The 24450-nt window shown below is 45.2% G+C and overlaps 1 protein-coding gene across 3 annotated transcripts in view; it reads left to right on the top strand.

Annotated features, from left to right (window-relative positions):
• The window catches only part of LOC119176962 (synaptotagmin-15), a 368621-nt gene extending 361103 nt beyond the window's left edge, over window positions 1-7518 (top strand). For all 3 annotated transcript variants that reach the window (XM_075878290.1, XM_075878288.1, XM_075878289.1), the window contains one exon: window positions 1122-7518. The gene's annotated coding sequence lies outside the window, so the exon portion shown is untranslated. The remainder of the gene's footprint in view (window positions 1-1121) is intronic.
• Window positions 7519-24450: the final 16932 nt, after the last annotated feature.

Below are 24450 nucleotides of genomic sequence, written 5' to 3'. Positions count from 1 at the left end.
TTTACTAAGAAATATCTTGTAATGTGGCTGTAGTTGAACGCCATTCGAGGTGATTTCGAAAATATAAACTGACCTTATAGAAAGTGACCGCAAACTGTGTTTTGCGAATGTCATTATTTGAAAAATATAAATTCCTGAGGAAATTCTACCACTCTTTTTTCATTAGATAGTTTTAGGCTATCATTATTCATAGCACTGAGGATTTAAGAAATCCCTATCGGCTAAGGTAAATCACTTTGAAAGATTTTTCTTATGACCGCACTTTCACAATACTAGCTCTTTCCGCTCTTTCCGCGGCCGGGGAGTTTTCTGCAAATGCTTTTTACAAAACAACCGAGATGTAACATTACCTGGGTTCGCCCCCTTTTATTACGTATGTGTGAAGCCCCTATATAACCATGCAATTTTACTTTGCATAGCTCGCAGATAGAGTTCAAACAAATTCTCAGAGCAGTGCAACATGAAGCGCTGCAGTCGGCTGTCGTGTGGTCTTTCTGCAGATAACTGAAACTGGAGATTGTCTTGATGTTTCTCTGCCTGTGTGTTTCGCATTTTTGTGGCCCTTCTTGGCATTTCGTTTCGCTCTAATATTTTATTGCAAGAAGACAATGATGTGAATTAAGCTAAATAACAAACCACTTCAACACGATGCTGGTCTGAATCATTTCTTTACAGTATAATGCAAAGCACTGATTGAACAATGAAGGTATTTTCGGGTACCGGATTCAGCATGCTTCTGTGTCAAATTACACCTGAAGTAATGTATATATATTAGGATCTAATAATTTCTCCTTACCAGACTAAACAATTACTCGAGCTTGCTATTTGGTTCACTCGAATATCAGAAACATGGGAAAAAAACAACGTTAATAATTAATTTATGGGCAAATAAAGGCTTAAAAACGGCAATTGTGGAGTGCAAAGAGCACTATAAACGAGCGCAAACAACGTACACTGGGGCTCTTTGTGTTGCTTTGTGTACTGTCTTTCGAGCTGTGTAAACACAATTTTCAAGAACAATGAACCTACTGGGTGAAGTTTTTTATATCATTTAGAAGCCCTGTCGTCGCTTAGATGGGCTCCATGCAGTCATCTTACAGTTCGCTTCATGTTTTTTGCAGATGCTGTCATGCGCCAGAGAGGCCCTACTGGATGCGTGCTGAAGAAGCGCTCTCATGTAGTGCCGTCTGAATTTGTTTGTGACCTGCTTTCAGTGTAACAACATGGTGCTGTGCGGTCCCTTCTTAACCTCTTCTAGTATTCCGTGGTGTGTGCGACTTGTCTGTTTAAAGGTGGTCTGTAGTACAGGAGAAGAACCTCTGTGTTAACGCAAACGCTTCATTCCTCTTGAGTGCACATCCCAGACAACCGCATTTCATACTGTGAAGCACGCCTCACATGTCCGCTGCGTGTTGAAGCGTTCTTACTACGCCAGTGCAATACGATTGTCAAAACATTATTATAACAAGCTATGACTGTTCTTATATATCGTAATAGCGGCGATTTTGGTTGCTTTTCAAAGTATTCAAGCGTTCCAGAATCTACACAGACACGCACTATTTATGGGGTGTACAGCACCTCGATATATTTTTTCCGTGGCTATGATAACCACAAAAGCGGTGGAGAATGTTTTGCTTCTGACAGAAAAAGGTAGCATAGTAGTTTCATAGGGAAACGCAATATTTTACTGACCCTCGAGGCGATGCATACAATACTAAACTGCAGACATGTTGGCAAACTACAGTGTTCACCATCAACATCTTATTCTATAGCGTCTTGTGGAGCGTCTCACTTTGCCTGAAGCCCTTTCTAATGTCTCTACAGTCGCTGCTCTTGCTGCTATTGTTATCCCGTAACTATCTCTTGTAAGTATACCGCCTTGACAATTCGGGATGCAACGTCTTCAAAAACCATTTTTCAGACGTCTGTTCAAATGTCGAGAGCTTCATCTCGCGTACGTAAGTAGTGCTTACATTCAGGCGCAATGTTGAGATCATTTCTAAGTTAGATGGCTGAAAGAGCTGCCGGAATTATAAAAACATACGACGCTGCTTCCTCAAACAACTGTGCTAGGACCTCGACACTGCTTGATCTACTGACTCCTCGAGTAGTCTTTTTTTCGTGTGTGTGCGAGTGTTATTAATCATATCGCGAATATGGTGCATTTCTGCAACTGACATGGAGCTTATGGAATGACAGAAAAAAATATTTAATATGCTATGACCCACAAAAACATTTTAGGTACCACGCTTTACACTGTAGGGTCGAAGCTTAAAAATACTACTGCGCCTATCGGTTTGCCCGCAAAAAAAGTAAAAATAAAGCAGGTCCAAAAATTGCGAAAGTCCGACGAAAGCAGTCCTTTCATTAAATATCGTTTCAGATTCCATATACAGGAGCGCTGTTCACGAGGCTGAATACAACTTGATTTTCTACAGTGCTCCCGTATGGGGGCTGAAATTCTTTTAAACTTTATGACTATTTCGGTCAAGCCCTGCCGCGCTGGTCTAGGGACTAAGGTACTCGGCTGCTGACCCGCAGGTCGCGGGATCAAATCCCGGCTGCGGCGTCTGCATTTTTGATGAAGGTGAAAATACTGTAGGTCTGTGGGCTCAGAATTCGGTGCAAGTTAAAGAACCCCGAGTGATCTAAATTTCCGGAGCCTTCCACTACTGCATCTGTCATTTCAGAAGGTGGATTCGGGGCGTTAAATCTCACATATCAATCAACTATTTCCGTCAGTGCTGAGCTTCGCAATTTTGATATGTATTGTCCCTGCCCAGCCAAGTTGCCCTGAAACTTTGAATTCAAAAGGATAAGAAAAAGAAAGACAATGTAGACGTTACACAGCGTTTTTTTTTTTTTTACTTCGGAGCAGATTGTAAGCAGCAGCATCGTCTCCTCATGATAGCGAGCATAATATTAGAGAAAACACCTTTACAATGACAAGTTCCTTTTTTGAAAGATAAATAAAAGAACGTTCATTAGGAGGCCAGTGAGTGAATGTGAGAGGGTCCCTTACTTCAGTAACCCTCTGGCCTGGACCACCTCCCGGGCCAGGACGACGAGTTGGCGCTGGTCGACCAGATCCGGCTTGGAGATCGCAGGCTCCGACGCTTAGCAAATCATTTTCTTTTGGTTGGCGAGAGCATATGTGCGTACATGTCTCGCATGAACAAAGCTGGTAAACGGCTGCGCTCGTGCATGATCCGGTGAGAAACAAAGAACGCGCAACTTACTTGGCTTGGCACGCTTCCCTTTTTTATTTCTCGCATTCGTCCTCACCACCTGTTACCTGACTGTAGTATGCTGATCACCCAGAACTCCGTTAACACAAATAAAAGGTGCCTCTTTGCGACGTGCCAATCTGATGGAACAATGAGCCACAAGTTTACTCAGCGGTGAAGCTGCGGTGATGTGTGCTTTTAAGAGAAAGTCTGCGAATGACTGTACCAATATTGCTGCAAGATGTGTACAGTGCTGGAGGGAGATGTCCAGATTGTATACGTATTTCTGAATGTGTATCCGCACAAGGAATATGGTTGTACTGAATATTTTGCAGGACTTATCTGTGCTTAGAAAGACTGTTGGACTTTTGGCTATCATTTTGTTGTTGCTCTTATGAATGACTCGTTAGGCAGTTTACGAAGGTCACAATGAAGAACAGACTGGTGACTCGTATTTCCGATTCTACCAGGCTCCATTTCATACATAGTGGGATAAGGTGCGTTGATAGGACTTCTTGCTGTAGCCGTTTTCGGACGATGATATAGTTCGCTGTTTTTCACGAGCCTTACATAAGATTTTTCTTTTAGGCTGAATAATATTCGAGAAAAAAATAGTTACACCTTAAAATGAAAAAAAAACAAACTGGGTTATCCTACTGGTAATAGGTTGGTTTATGCTATTCTGGCGTTTAATTATTTTTCTTGGCATGTAATTTTCCTTGTCGTCCGCCCCTGACGGCAGGTTCGCGCAGCGTTTGCACGAGCACGTGTGACTACGAAACATGCATAACTTCGACGACGCTGAGCGCTAAAGTATGGAATGGACAATAGTAGTGTTTGAAATTTGGCGCTCCATTTGAGGTAGTGTATACGGCCAGTGAAGACGCTGAAGTGATTGCGAATGATACTTTATACCAACAAAAATGATCGAACTGTAACTCGCCTCACTTAAGTTCAGCCGGCTCGTGTGCAAGAACGTCTGGATGCACTTTTTATCAGCTCTGTAGTGTCCATAGTTTAGCAGCTGCGGTATTAAGGAGCAGGCATTTCCCTCTAAATTACGTGCGACTTCCTTTTTTTTCTTTTTTGGAAGCAGAGAATTCGTGACACGGGAGCAGTTATTGCTACGACAGCTAAAGACGACACACAAGAAAAGAGACGGGGACAGGCACACACTACCAGCGGGCTTTGTTGAAGCAAGATCCACACATTTTTATACCGACGCCATGCGCAGATGCACCGTCACAACAACCAAAAAAATTCAAACCAGAGGAGGAAAAAATTGAAATTCAGCGTTGTACAGCGCAATGGGTGTTTCGCTCACGCACTTGTCACATGTCTAGTTTTTTTTAATAAAAAAAAGCTTATAGCGTGTTGCCAGCCATTTTATCTCTACTTCTGCTGAGGATTTTTGCTCAGTGGAATCGCGGTTCACAATGCAGGCAAGCCAAGCAGTGGTCAACAAGGTGACTTTGCCCATTATTAAGATGTCTTTTGTGCTCTCTGAGTCGGTTATTCAGCCAGCCCCGTGCAGGTTTGGCCGATGTAGACATTGCCGCAGGACAGAGCAATCTCGTACACGGCGTTGTTGGCACACTTCACAAAATGTTTTCTATGGTTCTTTAGCTGTTCTTTTTTCCACGCATCAAACACAAACGAATAAGCAGCACTTAATTACGTCCCTTGATTCACGGAAGGTTCTTTATCTAGTGCAGCTAGTTTGATCACTAGTGATTAATTGTGGGCTTTGACGCTGACATCATTGGGCTCATTTTGCGAATGTCCTGCGGCGGCGCAGGTGTTCTCGTGCATTTACCGTAATTTTTCAGTAAGTAGCGCACTGCTGTTGATAATATTGCTGCTTTATACGTCGTCATACATCATGCTTTCACTCTCACATAAATTGTCATTTGACCTTAGTGTCTCTATCAAAAAACAGGCGAAGATTGCGTGAGCGAAACCTCCATGGCACTGTACATTGCTGAATTTCAATTTCTTTCTCGCCTGGTTTGATTTTTTTGTTGTTGTTTTTACGGTGCCCCTGCACAGGATGTTGATTTTTAAAGCCGCTTGAATAAAGCCAGTTGGTAGTTTGCGACTGTCCTGGTCTGTTTCTTCTAGTGCGTCATGTTTAGCTGCGCTCTCACGATGGTTTCGATGTCAAAGCAGCAACTCGCTTAGCAGTCAACTCTTTTGAAGTTGTTTATTGACTCGGGATCTCGTTCGGATTTCTTCGCTGCCTCACCTCGTCAAAAGCGACGTCAGCTCCATGACTTCCTACGTCCGTGAGATATTACGGCTTCAAGACGAAGTAAGAATTACATTCACTTGGCGACGATCCAGAAAGCACCGACCCCTTCAGCTTTTCCGCTGTTATGACACGAATGCAGTACCGGTGCGAACGCGTCAACAAAAAAGTAGAGCGGGAAGATAAGGAGACGCGCGAGGACGATAGAGTCACCGGAGTAGACGCAAAGAGAGGAATTTTTTTTTTCGATCATTCTTCGGAACATTTCATACAGCGCATTAAGAACTGTTTGATAAGGGCGAGCTGACAGTGACATCTATTTTGCTGTGGAGTTCTACTAAGCACAGGGACGTCGGCAAGAAAGCACGACACTTTTCTTCGGTATATGCGTGGCAGCGATAACAACTGCGCTTTGTTCACGTCACCTGTGCACCACGATTCCTCTTCGCGCATATTTAACCTCTCTTGTCGTGCAAACGATGTGCATGAAATTAATTAGTTAACAATTATAATAATTATATTATGATTGATGAGCAAAGAGAAGCTGTGAACTAATAGGCAAGACAAGTTTATTAACTAAATTTATTCGAGTTGCGCATAGAATATTTTTAACTTTCTCTCACTAATTCAACTGATAGCAGGCTGGTTCTAAGATTTTGTAGAGCTACTGCATCAGAAAGGCGATTGGCCCTTACTTTGGTCGCAAATACAACACTCTTATTCAACTTAAAATTTTCTCTCCAAGTGATTGCGGAAGTTTTTTTTTTAATTTTTTCCCTACAGTCTAGTTTATACATATATTCTGGTATGTACAGTTTTGCTGAAACGGACCTCAAAAGCATAAAAAAGCAAAATACACGTCGCAGCTTTGACACGTGTATATCTATCTGCATGCTGCCAAGCTAAAACAATCAATACAGTGCCAGAGAAAGTATGTTTGCATCTCATTCTCTGTGCATCTGTAAACCTGTCACAGCGACGCGTTATTATTCGCCCGCTTTTCTCCCCATATTAGATGTAACAGTATTTTTCTACAGTGCAATGGGTTCAGTAATGACGAAATTTTCATTTTTTGTCTCCCATATTTCAGCGCAAGAAACCTAATTTCTCTAGATGAATTTGTTTAGGCGAGACGCATTTCATCCTAAAGTTCAAAGAACTTTAAATTTTTTAAAAATACTGATGAGTCGACTGGTGAATAAGCTGCTTCAGTTAGCATTTCTAGTCATCTTGATGATGGTTTCGTGTGCTCTATTACTGCGTATGTATGGTAGCTTTGAGCAATAGCTGTTTTATCTGATTCGTCATCACGGCCGGGCCTCCTTGTATTGTGCGTACTTGTACCGTGAACCCCGCTCCCCCTTCCCAGGAAACAAAATATCATATACAGATTTTCTGAATATCTTCTTGGACACGAAGCGTATTCTTTTTGAGACTACGACTCTGCTGTACAAAATTGAGAGAATAAACTCTTGTAATAGAAACTATTGCCTCTTATCACGCAAAAGGCTTCCAATTAAAATAGAGCAACCAGTATAATAGATACATATTTTTGTGAACGTTGTGATGCTAGCACTGTTAACCTCTAAGCAACCAAAAGGCCGGATTAAGGTTGTGCACACTGCAAAAAGTGTGAAAGGTGCTCTTCAGAAAAAAAAAACAGTGCACCTTGAGTGATCAAGTCTCTACTTGTGAGTAGGGACGGTGGAAAAATAAGTGCTGCGTCGATGTGCGCGGCAAATTAGCAGCAAAGCATCACGTAGTGAACACTTGTATAACAATATCTTCCTCCGGCCTTCGAGCTTGCTTGCAGGCGACGGCTTCCCAACTTTTGCGCACTAACTCACTGCGTTATAGCACAAAGTATCACCAGTGAAGTGTAAATATTTACGATGCTTAACATTACTGCTACAGAGATACGCTGTGGACAATGATTTGACTCGTTATATTGGAAATTGCATCTGCACTTTTCTGAAATAACTCTTCATATTACCTCAACGCCTTGTATTATCGTCCAACCAAATAAACACAATGAAACGGAAATTACTGTGGCTCTCAAATTGTTTTCCGAAACTACTGCCTTCGTTCTTTTTTTCCCAACGTGTTCTCTCTTCTTGGCATCAAAACATCATTTTGGGTCATATAAAGAAACGTGCAAATAAGCGTATGCACTTCATTGTTCCACATGGGTATAGCATACGGATGAAAGCTTTCAACGTTGCCAGTACCGCATGGTACACTAATTCTACAGACGCCAGAATGAATGCTCCACCCGTCAGATTACGCCAGCAAATCGATATGTTCAACCAACTGGCCGACAAGTTCACCCTACATTCACAATAACAGGTAAGTCATGTGATTTTACCACGTTACGAGTGTGACACTGGTACGTTAGGAATTCAATACGAAAACTTTGCCTCTTAAGGAAAACAGAGGAGAGGCGAAAGTCCACTAAGCTTGCCCTCGTAAGTATCTATGGTGTCAGTAAACGCTTCATTAGGTATTTGTACATGCTTAGCTGCAAAACTGGGATTAGTGAGTTCGTTTCAGGTCACATTTTTGTTAGTTTTGTCATGAAACATCCAGCTATTAAGCATAAAATGAGGTACGTATATTAATTACCACCAGCACAGACTATGGGAGTGGTACTGATGATGACGCCTTAAAATGGATAACACCCACTCAGTGCGATCCTGCTGGGCCCGCTTTCTTTGTCTTCGTATGCCAAAACGTGTGCCAAAGTTATGCTCTATCGAACAATCCAGAAAGAAGCATTCGTCTGCAAACTTCTAGTACCCATGTGAATGCATTGACGAAAGAGAATATACCCTAATTAACTTAACGGCACTTACACATCATCCACTAGTATATGAGCATTTACCCGGTTTTTCACGCACTCAACGTGAAGAAACGTTCATGAGCCGCCTATGAGAATGGGCGTTTATAAATTCTTGGTCGTTTCAGATAAGAATTGTTGATAGTTTAAGGCCCAGAATAAAACTTTTAATAGCGGAGCTGTTATGCTTTTTGTTATGCCATGAAGAGTCAGCCGAACACTATCATAACCATCATGAACCAGCAGACACCTTCTTCTTCCTCTTCGTACTCTACTTCTTCTGATACAACTAATTATTCAAAGCAGTTACAAAAGGCAAAGTGAAGACAACAGACAGGACGCGTCTTTACCTTCCTTCCCTGTCGTCGCCTTTTCCACTAATTATGTCTGAAGTTAATTCACAGCAACTAGTATAGCAACTCCAATGTGCTTCATTTTCTGATTTGCTCCCGCAACATGGGTGCCAGTTTGTTCGGTGTTGGATTGAATCACTGAAGGGCGGGATAGAGCGAATAAAACGTGAGAAAAAGAGTAAGATAGAAAAAAAACCAAAGAGAGGAAAAAAATACGTCAAAAGAAATAGACTGAGAGAGAAATAGACACAAGATATAGATTTAAATATGATACAAGACCAAAAACGAAACGAAAAGAAAAAGAGAGAGAGAGAGAGAGAGAGAGAGAGAGAGAAATACACAGAAAGGAAGCAAACGTTGATAAGAAAAAAGAAGCGAGAAACAGAGGGATGGTGAAAGAAAGGGAAGAAATATAAAGAGAGAAAGAAATAGCTAATGAATGGAAATAAACGTAGGCAAACAAAATTATAAAAAGAACAAAGAGAATGGAAGCGTAACAAGGCAGAGGGCTCAGCTCCACCCTTCCTTTAGGCATGGCATCACTGGTGCGAATCTGCTTAGTTTTCTATAGAAGAGATGATCGTAGTGCTAGGCTCGTGTGGATGCCATGTGCAAAAACCACAAGCGTGCTGTTGCGATTGCTGAGACGCGAAATAACATATGGACACATTCAATTATGTGATCAATTAGAAGTCTATTGCGTGTGTATCTATTCATGCTGCGAACGTCTGATCTTTCATACTCCACCCTTATTTAGGGCAAAGTATCAATCGCACACAGCCTAGTTAACATTGCTGCTCTATCACCCTTTTACAACCTATTCCCCCCCCCCGCACACACGTTTAACAGCGCCCTGTTGGTCGTAATAGCACGATGTTGTGTAGCAGAAGAGTTTAATAAGATCCCGCTCCATAACTTCTTTGCCTGGAGGCAAGAAATCGATTACGCCATCTTTGTGTGGAATTCACCGCCTGTTCCAGCAAACAGCATGTCGTGAAGTTGACAGTGGGCTTCTTCCCTGCATTCACACTGAAGCCCGGGCAGTGAAAACATCTGCGATCTCCGTGGACAGCCCTTACGCAGCGCTGGCACATTTATCACGGCGCCCAGGCGGCGCGTGCCGGCCTGCGTCTCCCTGAACAGACGTCGGTGGCGGCGTCGTTTACAACCGCGCACTAGAAGCAGCGGTCCGAGCAGCGCCTCGAAGCCGTCCGGATCTCAGGCCGCTAAATTTAGGCGAGCCGAACAGGAAAAGTAACGCCAGCCGGCCCCATTCCCTGTCGCGCGCAGTTTTCTCTGGCCGCAAAGTGTGTATTCCCGAAGCGGCCGGGCTCGCCTCGCCGCAGTCGGACTGTCCTGCGCTTGCCTCTCCTGCTGTGACACTCCGAAATTCCCTCGTCTATCGACGTCCTCTTGCTTCCCTGAAGGGGCAACGTCAAAGAGACTTTCGCGTAGATTCACCGGGCCCATACATAACAAGTAAACCAGGAAAATGTAGGCCGTTATCGTGGTTATGTGCAGTCTGAAGGGCGAGTCGACAGCGCTTAGCATCAAGTTCGAACGCATATTTTTAATTACGTTAGTGCACCACGTGGCCTGTTTTTGTTAACCATTGACAGCTATGGCTGATTTGTGATAGCTGCGTTTTTATTTCTAGGTCAAACACTGTTGATTTATTTTAATTTCACTTATGACATCTTTCCTTGGTTCAATAGTACTATGGTTTAAACTGTACTGTTGAGATTTCCTTTTTACTTTGCTGTCTTCGAGATTAGCCTTCACATTTTACTGCTCTATCTCCAGGAAAGGTGCATATTTCTTTTTCTGAGTAATTTACACTTGATATTTCGGTTTCGGGCGCGCGTAGTTTGAACGAGTGCCATGGCTTCTCATTTCGACCCTTTTGCGCATATCACGCCAAATTTTAGTTCGATACGTAGCTCTAGGCTATCTTATTGTTTGTTTTGGACTTCACCGTGACGCCTCTATCATTTGTCTCACCTGCACTAGGCGTATTTATTCGCCTCATTTCATGAATGTGGTATTGTGAACAAGATCGGCAGCCAGGTATAAAGGTTGGACGAAACGTAAACCGATCTCGTGTCACAAAAAAAGGGGGGACCTTGCCTTGAGAAAACTACTCAACTCTGTAACCAGAGTACTTTCAGCTACATTTCAAACCAACAATAATATGTAATCTGAGAGCTACATCGCGCTTTTCAAATGTCCATCTAAATTTAAAGAGTAGTGCTTGCAGATTTCAATGATTGCTGCTTATTCCAACAGACGCTGGACACGTGCATCTGACGAAAGCAGTAAAACGGAATTGTCTATTATACTCAGTCACGGAAAGTGCCAATCGATCATCCTGTTCGCCCATACGATATATTCAGTAAAATTCTTCAAGCTTTTGCGCAGCGTCTTAATATTTCACTCACATAAACACGATAGCGAAATTACTCGCCCGTACAATATACATGAACTTTGCGTCATTGTTGTGAACTGCGAAAGAGAAAGTTACGTTGTAGTGGTAGCGTGTGCTCTTTTTAGTACATGGGCTTAGAAGTTGGCTTCAAAGAGAAAAAAAAACCTGCTATTTTTAGTTCAGAGCAATCGATAGTTCAGCGCTCTCTTTATCATTGGTGGTCTTCTTCATGCAACGTAAAGAATGTACTAGGCTGTGTACATTTTTTTTCCTTTATGCCAGTGTAACCTCGCTTCAGTCTGAAAGCGTTCATGTGGTTGAATTCCATCGTTTATTGATTTTGCTTTTCGGTCGGTACTGAGCGTAAGCTTTCGGTCAATAATTTGACTGGATTTCTCTAGCTGAACTGAATTCGACTAAACGAAAGCTGTTTAAGTCAGGCATCACATAACCAAACGAATTGATTATTTTTATTTTTAACCGTTTGTTTTTAGTTGCTTTTATAATACCCAGCGCTTTAGGTAATTTTAAGTGGAAAAGAACAGTGGGAAGAACATGCTTTAATTTTCAACTTGACCCTCTAACCAAATGTATCCGTGTTATTATATGTCCTCGCATTCTAGTGAGCAAATAAGAAATAGCAAAGCTATTTAAGATTCCTGTAGATGGTGGCAAAGTATAGGCTTGAAGGAAAAGAGACACTTGGCTTTTGGCGAGCTGAAAGTGTCCGGAAGATGGAGCCATCCTTAGGGTTCAGTGTTTTTTGTTTGTATTTATGCTTGGGCCGCTTCCTGAGAGAACTTTTTAACACGATAGCGTTAAAGAGCTCGTTTCACAGAAATCGGCGTTAATGTCAGTATTGGCGTTGTCGTTGGTGTCGGTGTCGTTAGTTGTGAGCGAAAAAACGTCATCTTGTGCATGACCGAAAAATAAGGAAAATGCGAAAAATTCGGAGGCACTTAAGCTTCGCTTTTAAGTGTTGAACGCGATATTGATATGCTGTCTCTAGTGCGCACTTCAAAGACATTGTGCATGAAATATTTTCGAGCTTGCTATGCACCCACTACATGGCCTTAAGGGAGAGAATAGGTGCAGTAACTTGTGTGCCTTTGTAGTGAGTTATCAGGTTTAAACCACGAAGTAATTATATTAATTACGTGTTCTGACGCCCAATGACAGTGTAACGCTTATACACTGAATTATTACTGCAATATTTCTTTTGTATTGTGAAGAATGTAACAGGACGTGCGTGTTTATAATGCATGAAAGTTACTTTCAGTGCCTTTCCAAGCAGCGGAAGTTATTTTCACTGTATTCATAAGCAGACGTGTGGCTATGTGGCAAAAACCCCGCTTACCACGCCAACGACTAGGGCTCTATCTCCACTCGGGCCCAGAATTTTTATATTTATTTTATTTGCATGCCGTTCCTGGATTTCTCGGTCACGCACAAGATGATGATTTTTTTCACGCACAACCAACTACGCCACCACCAATGCTAGAATTTTTGCGAAAGGAGCTTTTTAACAATATCGCGTTAATTACAAAAAAAGTTATAGAAATTGTGGGTCTAAGTTGGGATCTAAACCAGGTCGTTTGCGTGGCAAGTGGGTGTTCTGCCACACAGCCACGCTTCTGCTTGTGAGTACAACGAAAATAACTTCCTCTTCTTGGAAATGCAGTGAAAGTAACTTTCATGCATTACAAACACGCGCGTCCTGTATGCATGGTCCGAAATACAAGATGAAATATTCCAATAATAATTCATAGCACAAGCGTACATTGCCATCGGGAGTCAGAACATGTGATTATCATAATGACTTTATTGTTTAAAGCCGGTAAATGGTGCAATTTATGCCGACGACGTATGCATCTGGCTGTCTGGATATAAGCATAAGAAGCAATGAGAAATTATATGCCAAAGAGTTGTACTCTTCGCACAGACCTATCTTGAATCTATTGGACTTGCAATATGAGCATAAAAGCCTCCTTTCATGCTATTCCCAGGTATGCAAATATGATAAACAAGGATGAAAACATTACTTCCTGATGCATCAATTAAGCAATTTAAGTACATGAGATTCTTCGGAGTCACACTAAACTCCAGGATGAATTGGCGACGTGCAGTAGACAAGGCGATGTCAGCGATATCACCCCGTGTAAACATTCTTCGAAGGACGGTAGGAACAAGCTGGGGGAGCAACCCCACATCAATGATAAGGTTACACTCGGCAGTAATTGTCAATCGTACGCTCTTTCAATCGCCTCTGATCTCTCCAAGTGAATCGTAGTACAAACCGCTGGAAACACTTGACCGTAAAGGCCTAGAAGGCGCTTTGGGAGTGGCAAAGCATAAAGGTGCTTCACGAAGCTCGTCTTCTCGCCTCTCAACGACTGCTGACATGGCTTTGTCGACTTAGCGAATCGTGCCCAGGACGAGCACTACTCAGTCGCCTTTTAGGCGACGCATTGAATTGCGAGTTTTTGTGGTCCCCAACACCCTTCACTATCTTGGCATCGAATCCCCAAACACAGAAAACTTCGACAAGACCCACCTTGGTGACATGAAGATGTCGACTGTGAAGTGACAATTCCATGGTTGCACAGCAGGCGTTCCACACCCACAGCAGTAGTGCGTTCTTTGGTACTTGAATACATTGAAGAAAATAACGCCGATCATTTGAAAGTTTTCACTAGTAGATCGCTTGACATAGAGCGCGGAGCAAGCGCTGCAGCATTTGTGATCTCGTCACTAGAGGTGTCCTGGGCAGTGCGACTCGAGTGCGTTGTTTCATTGACCGCATGTGAAAACGTGGCAATTCAGGCAGCTCTGAGTACACTGAAGCTCTGTATAGGGAGCGACAAGTTGTGCAGGTTTCGGACAGTAAGGCCGTTTTGCAGCGGCTAAAACATGGATTGGTTTTAGATCGGTGCACTAAAAGTTCCCTGCAAATCTTCAAAGACCTCCATGAAATTGCTCTAATCATAAAACTTCGATGGATTCTATCATACGTGGGTACAGCGGGTAATGATGCGGCTGACAAACGTGCCCGGAGCGCTTTGAAACTTACACAAACGAAGAAGGCTCCAAAAGAAAATCACCGTTTTTTTACAAGAAGTGGTCAACAAGCATTTACACTCATTATGGCGGACGCCTCACCAGCCATGTGTGGCAAAAGGGCCATCAAGGGAAGATGCCTGCTTGTTTCATCGCATCCGAACAGGATCAGCGTGTACACCAGCATGGCTCCACAAGATGACACGCGCGCGACACCATTGCACCCAAATTGCAAGGGAAGTGGTGATACAGAACACAATTTGCTGAAGTGTCATGAGCTTAAGAAGGAACGGTAATGTTTATTTCAGGAACGACAACGTTTTGCCTCACCATGCGGCAGTGTAACTGATAATATGTTTGCGCATGGTTAGTGGATCTTCAGGAAGCAGGTGTCGTTACTTCTCTTGCAGTTTTCCAATGCTAAAGACCTAGCATGTGACTGGTGATGAGTGACAATTGTGGTGGGCTATGCTGCACGAGATAGAGGTACCAGCACAATACTGCATGCGGAATAGCACAGAGGCCGCCGGCATCTACAGGCTTACGTCACTCTACGCGCGCCTTTTTGAGAGCCCCCCGTGCTTAGTTAAACAACTAACAAACAAAATGACATTAGTTACAATTCGCGAAAAGGAAACAGCGGGGAAATGGCCTGCAAATTATGCAAGGTTATATCTGCCTCCTACCTACAACATTCAAATATAATCCTAAATCCGGTCACCCACTACAAAAGGCAAACACTTTACTGGGCTCATTGCCTTAAGGACGCATAGTGGATGCATAGCAAGTTCGAAAAAAAATCATTCACTCTGTCTTTGAAGTACGCATTAGGGACAGGATATAATTATCGCGTTAAAGTCTTAGAAGCGAAGCTTAAGGATCCCCTAATATTTATGTGTACATATTATGACGACTCGGTTGTAACGAGATTTATTGGCCGTGAACTCGGGAACGAACAAGCGCAACGGACCCGAAGATGAAGCGCACGTTCAAAGACGATGATGACTGTCATTCAGAACAGGTGATGATGATTTACTGCTGTCCAGATGAGGATGAAGCGCATAATAGATGCCTACAATATTTCCCCCCACGTGGAAGCGGCCAGCCGGGCCGCTGCGGGTGGGTTGTCAAGGTGACAAGGAACGTCGTGTGAAAATCTTCATGCGAAAACGTGTACAATTTTCGCGCTGTTGTAACGGTGGTCAGTTGGCAGGACAAGAGGCGTCACACAATAGTTGACTGCTTAATTCTGCTCTAAAACTACATATGGGCCGATGAATCGAGGCTGGAATTTGTCGCACACACCAGCTGTGTGAATTGGTATCAATAGCAGCACCTCGTCACCCGGTCGGAATGATACCACACGATGAGAGGTGTCGTAGACAGCCTTCCTTGCTTGTTGCATAGATTTCGTGATCATACGAGCACGCTGGTGGCACTGGGCAATGCGAGAAATATATTCTTCGCAAGACGGTAATGGAGGGCTATTGCTGGTGAAGAAGGAAACGTCGATAAAGAAAGTAGGTGAACGTCCGTAAACGAGATAAAACGATGAGTAGCCGGTTGTGCGCTGAGCAGTGGTGTTGTAGGCAAAAGTAATGAATGGTAGAAGTTTATTCCAGTTTCTGTGATTCGGTTGAATCTACACGGCGATCATGTCGACAAGGGTTCGATGAAATCTCTCGGTCAGACCATTTGTTTGAGGATGGTAGCTAGACGCCATCTTGTGTGTAGTACTAAAAACGCGAAAAACTTCACCTAAAAGCTGTGAAAAGAACTACTTTCCACGGTCACTTAGAAGTACACGAGGAAGCATCATGATGTATAGTTATGGCCTGAAGGGTGAAGTCAGCAACTTCCAATGCTGAACCAGTAGCTACTGAAGTTCTCTCGGCGTAGCGTGTCAGGTGGTCTACGGCGGTGACTATCCATCTATTTCCAGCGTCAGTAACGAAACGGGGCCCATAAAGATCGACACCGATGATGTCATTGGCTGTAATTGACCAGCAGGAGGAGATGTCGGAAGTTTGCGAAGTTGTTATGGATAGCAGGAACCCACGTACTTTACTACGCTGGTAGAAAGGCCAGGCCAATAAAAGCGGCTTCGAATGTGGTCGCAGGTTTTGAGAAAGCCGAGATGGCCAGCAGTCAAATCATCATGAAAGGCGTTAAGTACATGATGTCGAAAACCACATGGCAGAACAGATACCCAGTGTTGATCGTCAGTATGATAAATGTGAAGATACAGCACGCCATCCTGAAGCTTGAAGTGCTCGAGTTGCCGACGAAACCATAGATTGGGAGTAGTATAACGCGCCGACAGTACGGGTCAGCCTACCGGCGAGAACTGAAGGGTTGGTCATCGTCGATTGGCGGCTGGTACAGCGAGGCGAGCAAGGCAAAAAAGCTGAGAGCCATGTCCGCACTGGTGTCGTTGGAGATGGCAGCTGGAGTGTCGAACGAAGCCGTAGGTAGTGGGCAAAGAGAAAGAGGATCGGCGTCTTGATGTTTTTTGCCAGATTTTGCACATCTTACTGCAAAACGGTGACCGCACATGGTGAGTCGATCCCAACTTCGTTCTCTCCTGCCGCTATACCTGTGACTCCGCCATGGTGCTTCGCTCAACCAATGATTAATATTAACATACCTGGCGTCCAGAAAAAGGCCAATTGGTTGTCACCGGCTCTTAAACAGCTCCCACTACTTCTCTTGTATGAGAAATACCAAGACTACACACATATATACACTGACGGATCGGTTCAGCCGGACAGCTCTACCGGAGCAGTAGTGATACCAAGGTTGGCCACGACAATTAAATTCAAGACATCTCACGCAACAACACCAACGGCAGCAGAATTGGCAGCACTTCGTGCCGCGTTGCAATTTGTAGTTGATCAACCTACACGCAAGTGGACTATTTTCTGCGACTCGAAGGCGGCACTGCAGTCTCTACTATCAGCCTTACGCCGTGGACCACACGAGCAGCTGGTACTACAGATAGCAGATGTTATACACCACCTGACTGAGAAAGGACACCAAATTACATTTCAGTGGTTGCCCAGTCACTGCGGAAGCATCGGCAATGAACGGGCCGATCAAGCTGCCCGCTCAACCCACACAGAAGATCATAAACTACGACTACCACTTCCTAAGACAGATGCTGCACGAAAGCTTCGCAGGCTTGCTCACCAGCAAACCTCGTCACAATGGAATCAGCCACACTTCAAGCATGCCCGACTGTACTCGCTTGACCCTATGCTAAGTCTTCAAGTCTCGTCGAGGCTTTGCCGAGCAGACCAGATCCTGTTATGTAGGCTGTGATTGGGCGTTGCGTTTACCAACGCCTACGCTTTCCGCATTAGGATGGCCGACACCACAGCCTGTGGCCACTGTGGCAAAGAAGAAACGACCCAACATATTCTTTGTGACTGCCTAGCTTATAGTAAACAACGACTATGCCTTCGCAAGGAACAAAGCAAATTAGATAATCAACCTCTGTCGGAGCAAGGCATTCTACAATATCGACAAGATGCAACTTCACTGAAGAAGGCCCTGAAAGCGCTACTATACTTTTTGCGATCGACCGGCCTTACTGAATGGTTGTAGCTAGAACGCCCTTCCTGTGTGTGTTTTCGTTTTCTTATGAGTGCGCGTGCGTTTTTTTCCCCCTATATACCCCCTCTTTCTTGCCCCTACTTCCCCGCCCCTAGCACTGGGTAGCAAACCAGATGCCAATATCTGGTTAACCTCCCGGCCTTTCCTTTCTCACTCTCTCTCTCTCTCTTGCCAGATTTATAAACAATCTCCAACTGATACTCCTGTAAGCAGAAAATCCAACGACCCAAGCATCCGGACAAGTTCTTTATTGTAGAAAGCCAGCATAAGGAGTGGTGGTCCGTTACGATGGTGAATTGACGGCCGTACAGTTAAGGACGGAACTTTTGTTTAGGCCAAACCACAGCGAGGCCCTCCTGCTCAGTGATGTTACAGTTCTCGGTAGAAGTAAGAACTCGGCTAGCGTATGCGACGACCCTTTCCCGTCCAGAGTCATCGCGTTAGAGGAGAACAGCACCTATACCGCAACCGCTGGCGTCGGTATGCAGGAGTGTCGGGGCGGTGTCATCAAAATGGCAGAGTACAGGCTCCGACGTGAGAGCTTTCTTCAAAAAGTCAAACGCCCACTGACATTATTAGGACCACACAAAGGGTACATTATAAGCAAATCGTTTGTGAAGTGGCGCAGCTATTGAGGGGAAATTTTGTATGAAACGACGAAAATAGGATGCGAGGCCAAGAAAACTTCGCAAATCCTTAGGCCTTGTGAGGCGTGGAAATCGAAGGACGGCAGTGATCTTTTCGAGCTCAGAGTGAATACCATCGTTGCTCACGACATGACTGAGAACCTTGATGGATTTGGTGGCGAAACGGCATTTATTTGTGTTGAGCTGCAGACCCACGCCGGCGAGGCATGTTAGGACGTCATCCAAGCGCCTCAGATGCTGAGAAAACGTTGATGAAAAGATGATAATGTCATCAAGGTAGCAGAGACACGTCTTCCATTTCAGACCACGCAGGATGATGTGGATCATGCGTTCGAACGTCGCGGGCGCATTGCAGAGCCCGAAAGGCATCACGTTAAATTCATAGAGGCCTTCGGGGTCTGCAATTGTTGTTTTTTTCTTCGTCGTCGTCGTGCAATGGAATTGGCCAATATCCCGAACGCAAATCAAGGCTTGAAAAATATTCGGCGCCTTGCAGTGAATCAAGGACATTGTCGATGCGTGGCATGGGGTATACGTCCTTGCGTGTGATGTTGTTAAGTGCCCGGTAATCGACGCAAAAACGCACGGAGTCACATTTTTTTCATAGGAAAAGAACAGGGGATGACCAAGGGCTAGCTGATGGATGAATTATTTCTCGTTGGAGCATGTCAGCGACGTTTTCCTCGATGATTTTTCACTCAGCGAGAGACACGTGGTACGGGCGGCGATGCACAATAGATGTTCCCTCGGTCTGAATGCGATGCGCTGCAGTGGTAGTTCGGCCCAACATCGAGGAGCAGGTGTCAAAAGAAACGGCGTGTTTCGTTAACAAACCAAGCAACGGTGGCGCCTGCATAGTTGTTGAGTGATCACAAATAAGTGCTGTGAAGTGAGAGGAAGAACCAGGCTTACTCATAGAAGGGTCGTTGGTAGAGGCAGGTTTAAATGGCGTGACGCTGACAGGCTCAGCATCCACAACACAGGCTACTGCAGTGCCCTCTGGTAGGAGAACTTTCTCCGGTGTTACATTCGTGGCAACGACGAGCGCGGAGCCATGGTGAAAGCATACGACACCTTACGCATGGGCTATGTCTTTAGTGACGCAAGTCGACAATGGGGAAACCAAGACGTCACCGTGGTCGATGCCCTTAGAGGTCAGGGTCACAATGCGCTCTTGATGTGGCGGTAGTTCCAGATCTTCGTGAGCGAACAGGCGTAGTGGCTTGTAGACGACTTCGTGCAACAAGGGCATTGTAGGCAATGCTTCCGATGCCCTTCAGGATAGGATGCAGCTTGTCTGACTCGGACATCGAAGAATTGACGCGCCAGCAGAGCACAAGGACATCCTCGATGTACGATGTGTACGACTCGTCGGGATATTGCTGGTGACAATCTAGGGTTTTCTTCGCTAGAGCGGATCGAACGGCAGGTGTGCCGAATACTTGGCGAAGCTGCTGCTTGAAGGCAGGCCATTCGGTGAAGTCAATCTCAGTGTTCAATAACCATGTCTTGGCGACGCCCGTGAGATGAAGCGACTCTCGGCGGAACTTGTTAGAATCGTCCCAGTGATTAGTTGCGCTTACTCACTCGTAGTTATTGAGCCAGTCCTGCACATCTTCGCCGTGGAGACCAGGAAAGATCGGGGGGTCACGCTGGTGGTTTACGATGCAAAGAGGTGGGGCTTGCGGCGCAGGGATGAAAGTATAAAGGGCGTCCGCCCACTCACTCTGAGACATGTTGACGGACTGAGGGTCCAAGCGGCGGCCTGAACAGAGCTCCAGCGAGTAGGCGTTGTGAAGAGAGGACCGGGATCGTCAATCCACCTCCACCCACCACGTATGACGACTTGGTTGTAACGAGGGTCCAAGCGGTGGCCTGAACGGAACTCCAGCGAGTAGGCGTTGTGAAGAGAGGACCGGGATCGCCAATCCACCTCCACCCACCACGTATGACGACTCGGTTGTAACGAGGTTTATTGGCCATGAACTCGGGAACGAACAAGCGCAACAGACCCGAAAATGAAGCGCACGTTCAAAGACGATGATGACTGTCAGTCAGAACAGGTAATGATGATTGATTGCTGTATAGATGAGGATGAAGCGCATAATAGATGCCTACAATATGAACGTTTATAACCTGTAACGCCCGCTTATGTCCACCAAATATCGTAACTCTGTGTTTATATATATATATATATATATGTGTGTGTGTGTGTGTGTGTGTGTGTGTGTGTGTGTGTGTGTGTGTGTGTGTGTGTGTGTGTGTGTGTGTGTGTGTGTGTGTGTGTGTGTGTGTGTGTGTGTGTGTGGTTTATTTCGACATCTCGGCGTAGAGTCTGGCCTTCATCAGGATTAAAGATACAGTTTGTTGGTGCTCAGCTTTATACAATCTGGAATCAGAGGGCAAGGAAAGAGGAAAAAAGACAGAAAAGAAAAAAAGAAAAAAGGAAAAAAGAAAAAGAAAAGAAATATAGAAAAAAGAGAAGAAGAAGAGAAAAATAATATACGGTGGACTCCCCTCGGGCGCCCCCTTCCACTCTTCCCTCCACTTCCCCCTCCCCACTCTTTCCTCCACTTCCCCCTTCATCTCTCTCCCCCTTCTCCCCTTCACCTTTCTGATGTCAGCGGTCTGTGTATGTTTCCTTTCACTAACGCATTGCTCCCGGCCTGACGGCGCTTCCTGGCACTGGCGCTTCGGGGTGGGGCAAAAAAGAGCTTTTTTAGGAAGTTCTAAGCCTTTAACTACTGGGAGTCCCGTAAACAATTCGTCGTAGAAGGAGGGGTGCCGCGTATTGTGGCAGAGGCTGGTAAGCGGGCATTTTAGGAAGTTCTAAGCCTTTAACTACTCGGCGCCCTGTCAACATTTCGTCGTAAAAAGAGGGGTGCCCCGTATTGCGGCAGAGCCTGGCAAGCGGGTGCAATGCGAATTCCTTGCCCGCTTCTGGATTACGCGTGTAGTGGGGGCCTCCCGGCTGTGCACAGGGTTGCTGTTGAGCATGTCATGCATGCTTTTTGGTGTGGGGCAAAAAGCTCTTTTTTGCCCCACACCGAACCGCCAGTGCCAGGAAGCGCCGTCAGGCCGGGAGGAATGCGTTAGTGAAAGGAAACATATACAGACCGCTGACATCAGAAAGGTGAAGGGGAGAAGGGGGAGAGAGATGAAGGGGGAAGTGGAGGAAAGAGTGGGGAGGGGGAAGGGGAGGGAAGAGTGGAAGGGGGCGCCCGAGGGGAGTCCACCGTATATTATTTTTCTCTTCTTCTCTTTTTTCTTCTATTTCTTTTCTTTTTCTTTTTTCCTTTTTTCTTTTTTTCTTTTCTGTCTTTTTTCCTCTTTCCTTGCCCTCTGATTTGAGATTGTATAAAGCTGAGCACCAACAAACTGTATCTTTAATCCTGATGAAGGCCAGACTCTAGGCCGAAACGTCGAAATAAACCACGTTGTGACTGCTCACGGAGGATCTACTGGACTATATGCAACGCTACGGCCACTCAACCACCATGCCTGCATATATATATATATATATATATATATATATATAGTTACATATGTATGTATATAGATATATATGAGATCTAACAGACAGTAATGCCAAGTAATGTACAGGGGAAGTTATTAGAACCAATGGAATGTAAATAAGAAGAAAGAAAGTGGATGAAAAAATAACAAGCCGTGAGCAGGAATTGAACCTACGACGTTCGAATAACGCGTTCGATGCTCTCAGGGCATATATATATATATATATATATATATATATATATATATATATATATATATATATATATATATATATATATATATATATATATATATATATATACCAGATTCTTTGAACGTCATTCACGCTGGACCCGACGTATTGTAGGCAAGAAAGAGACGACGAAACTTTCGTCGTCTCTTTCTTGCCTATATATATATATATATATATATATATATATATATATATATATATTGTAATGAATTTGAATAACGGACGCTCTGCTGTTACTGAAGAATACGATGATGATCGGTGGCTGCAGTAGTAGCTCGCGCATGCCGCTCACTGGTAGCCAGACCTGCTTCATAAAGAACCTTTCGCCAAGCTGCATCTGCAGTTTTCTCGACGTACAGCATCTCTTTTTTAAGTGGTGGAGGAGCCGGGTTTCCCATCAACCTGGAATTTCGCAATCGGATGCTACTTTCACCGTTCACCCTGACTGCTCCTGGCCCTTCTCAAGCTGCCCCACCACCAACAGTCTACTGTACTGGCATGCCTCGGCAACGCGACCCACCAATTTTTCGCGGCAATGATGAACATGACGTCGAGGACTGGCTCATCGAGTACGAAATCGTAAGCGCTTCCAACAAATGGAACGCCTGCGACCAGCTCACGAACGTGCGCTTTTACCTCGCTGATGTGGCCAGCCTCTGATTTAAGAACCACGAAGGCGAAGTCACCAACTGGTCCGCCTTCAAGACCACTATCGCCGCACTCTTCAGTCGTCCCGCCGTGCGCCGGCTTCGCGTGGAACAGCGTCTGCGTAGTCGAGTTCAGCGCATGGACGAGACTCCTACAAGTTACATCGAAGATGTCTTGTCTCTTTGCAAGATCGTCGATGCATCTCTAACCGAACACGACAAAGTCAAGCACACCATCAAAGGATTTGACGATGATACCTTCCAGATGCTCGTCGCAAGGAACCCACAGACTGTCCCCGACGTTCTCCAGCTCTGTCAGGAGTACGACGAGTTGCGTAAGCAGCGTGTCTCAACGCGCAGGGCCGCTGAAGATACTGCTGAAGTTTCCGTAAACAATTGTATCGGGCCAGTTGGTAAGGATCCATCTTGCTAGGAAGCGCAGCCACTATTACAAAGAACACAAAACACAAGCGCTTGAGTTATGTGTTCTTTATAATAGTGGCTGCGCTTCCTAGCAAGATGAAGTTTCCACCCTCGTGCACGACACTGCTGCTGATCACACCGTCTTACTGCCCCACATGAAACAATGCATCCGTGAAGAAGTTGTGCGTCAGCTTTTCCTGTGGCCGAAGCATCCGAGCCAGTGACCTCGTTGGACTCACGTATACGCCAGGTCATCGAGACACAGGTCACGCAAGCACTGCCTTCATCGCCGTCTGTCCCTACGCCGGTAACCTACGCTGCCGTCGTTGCTAGACCACCAGCCCCACCTGTCTCTGGCGCATACCGGTGCACCGGGTTCTCTTACATCACGACGCTGCCTACATACACAGCACCGCATCCTACTTCGCCCGCTGCACCTTCTGCCGTTAACCCATGGCGCACCTTCTATAATCGACCCATCTGTTTTGCATTCGGTTTTGTGGGACATATAGCACGCAACTGCCGCCATCGCAACTTCCAGCCTCCGGACCGTGGGCATTCTGCAAATTACCAGGCTGCCCAGAATCCCCAGCGACAATTATCTCCTATCGCCAACTCGTTGTCTTTACAACGCCCTCTTGACTCTCGCTGGTAATTACCGCCCCGTCACCGATCTGTCTCCCCGATGCTTCGGCGCACGAGCCCCGCTCGAGCAGAAAACTGACAGCTGCAGTTCCGGAGGCAAGAACTGCGTCATCGTCGAACTCTCCAAGACCTCCTCTTTCTCCGCCCAGCGAAATTGATGTGTCGCTATACGTGCACTTGTCGACACAGGCGCCATCGTTTCTGTAATTAGCGAAAAACTGTGTCGCGATATGAGAAAAGTTACAACGCCGCCTACGATCCTTGCCCTGCGCACAGCCACCTCCTATTTCATCGTGCCGACGCCTCAGTGCACAGCACGTGTTCTTATTCAAGATGTTTGGTACACCGTCAAGTTTGTTGTTCTTCCACGTTCTTCTTACGACGTCATACTGGGATGGGATTTCCTTTCTACCCATCAGGTCATCGTCGACTGCGCTCGCGCTGAACTCACGTTGACGAATCCATGCCTTGATATCGACCACCACAGTCTCTCAAAAGTGTTTGCCGCAGCTTACGTCCACAACGCGCTTTTGTCCGCCGTCCTAGTGCCTGTGTTTTCCCCTGCTGCCACTAACTCGA

Source organism: Rhipicephalus microplus, chromosome X (assembly GCF_043290135.1).
Source record: "Rhipicephalus microplus isolate Deutch F79 chromosome X, USDA_Rmic, whole genome shotgun sequence".
NCBI classification, from domain to species: domain Eukaryota; kingdom Metazoa; phylum Arthropoda; class Arachnida; order Ixodida; family Ixodidae; genus Rhipicephalus; species Rhipicephalus microplus.
Note: the sequence above shows the minus strand (reverse complement) of the source record. Positions and strands in the feature narration are given on the sequence as shown.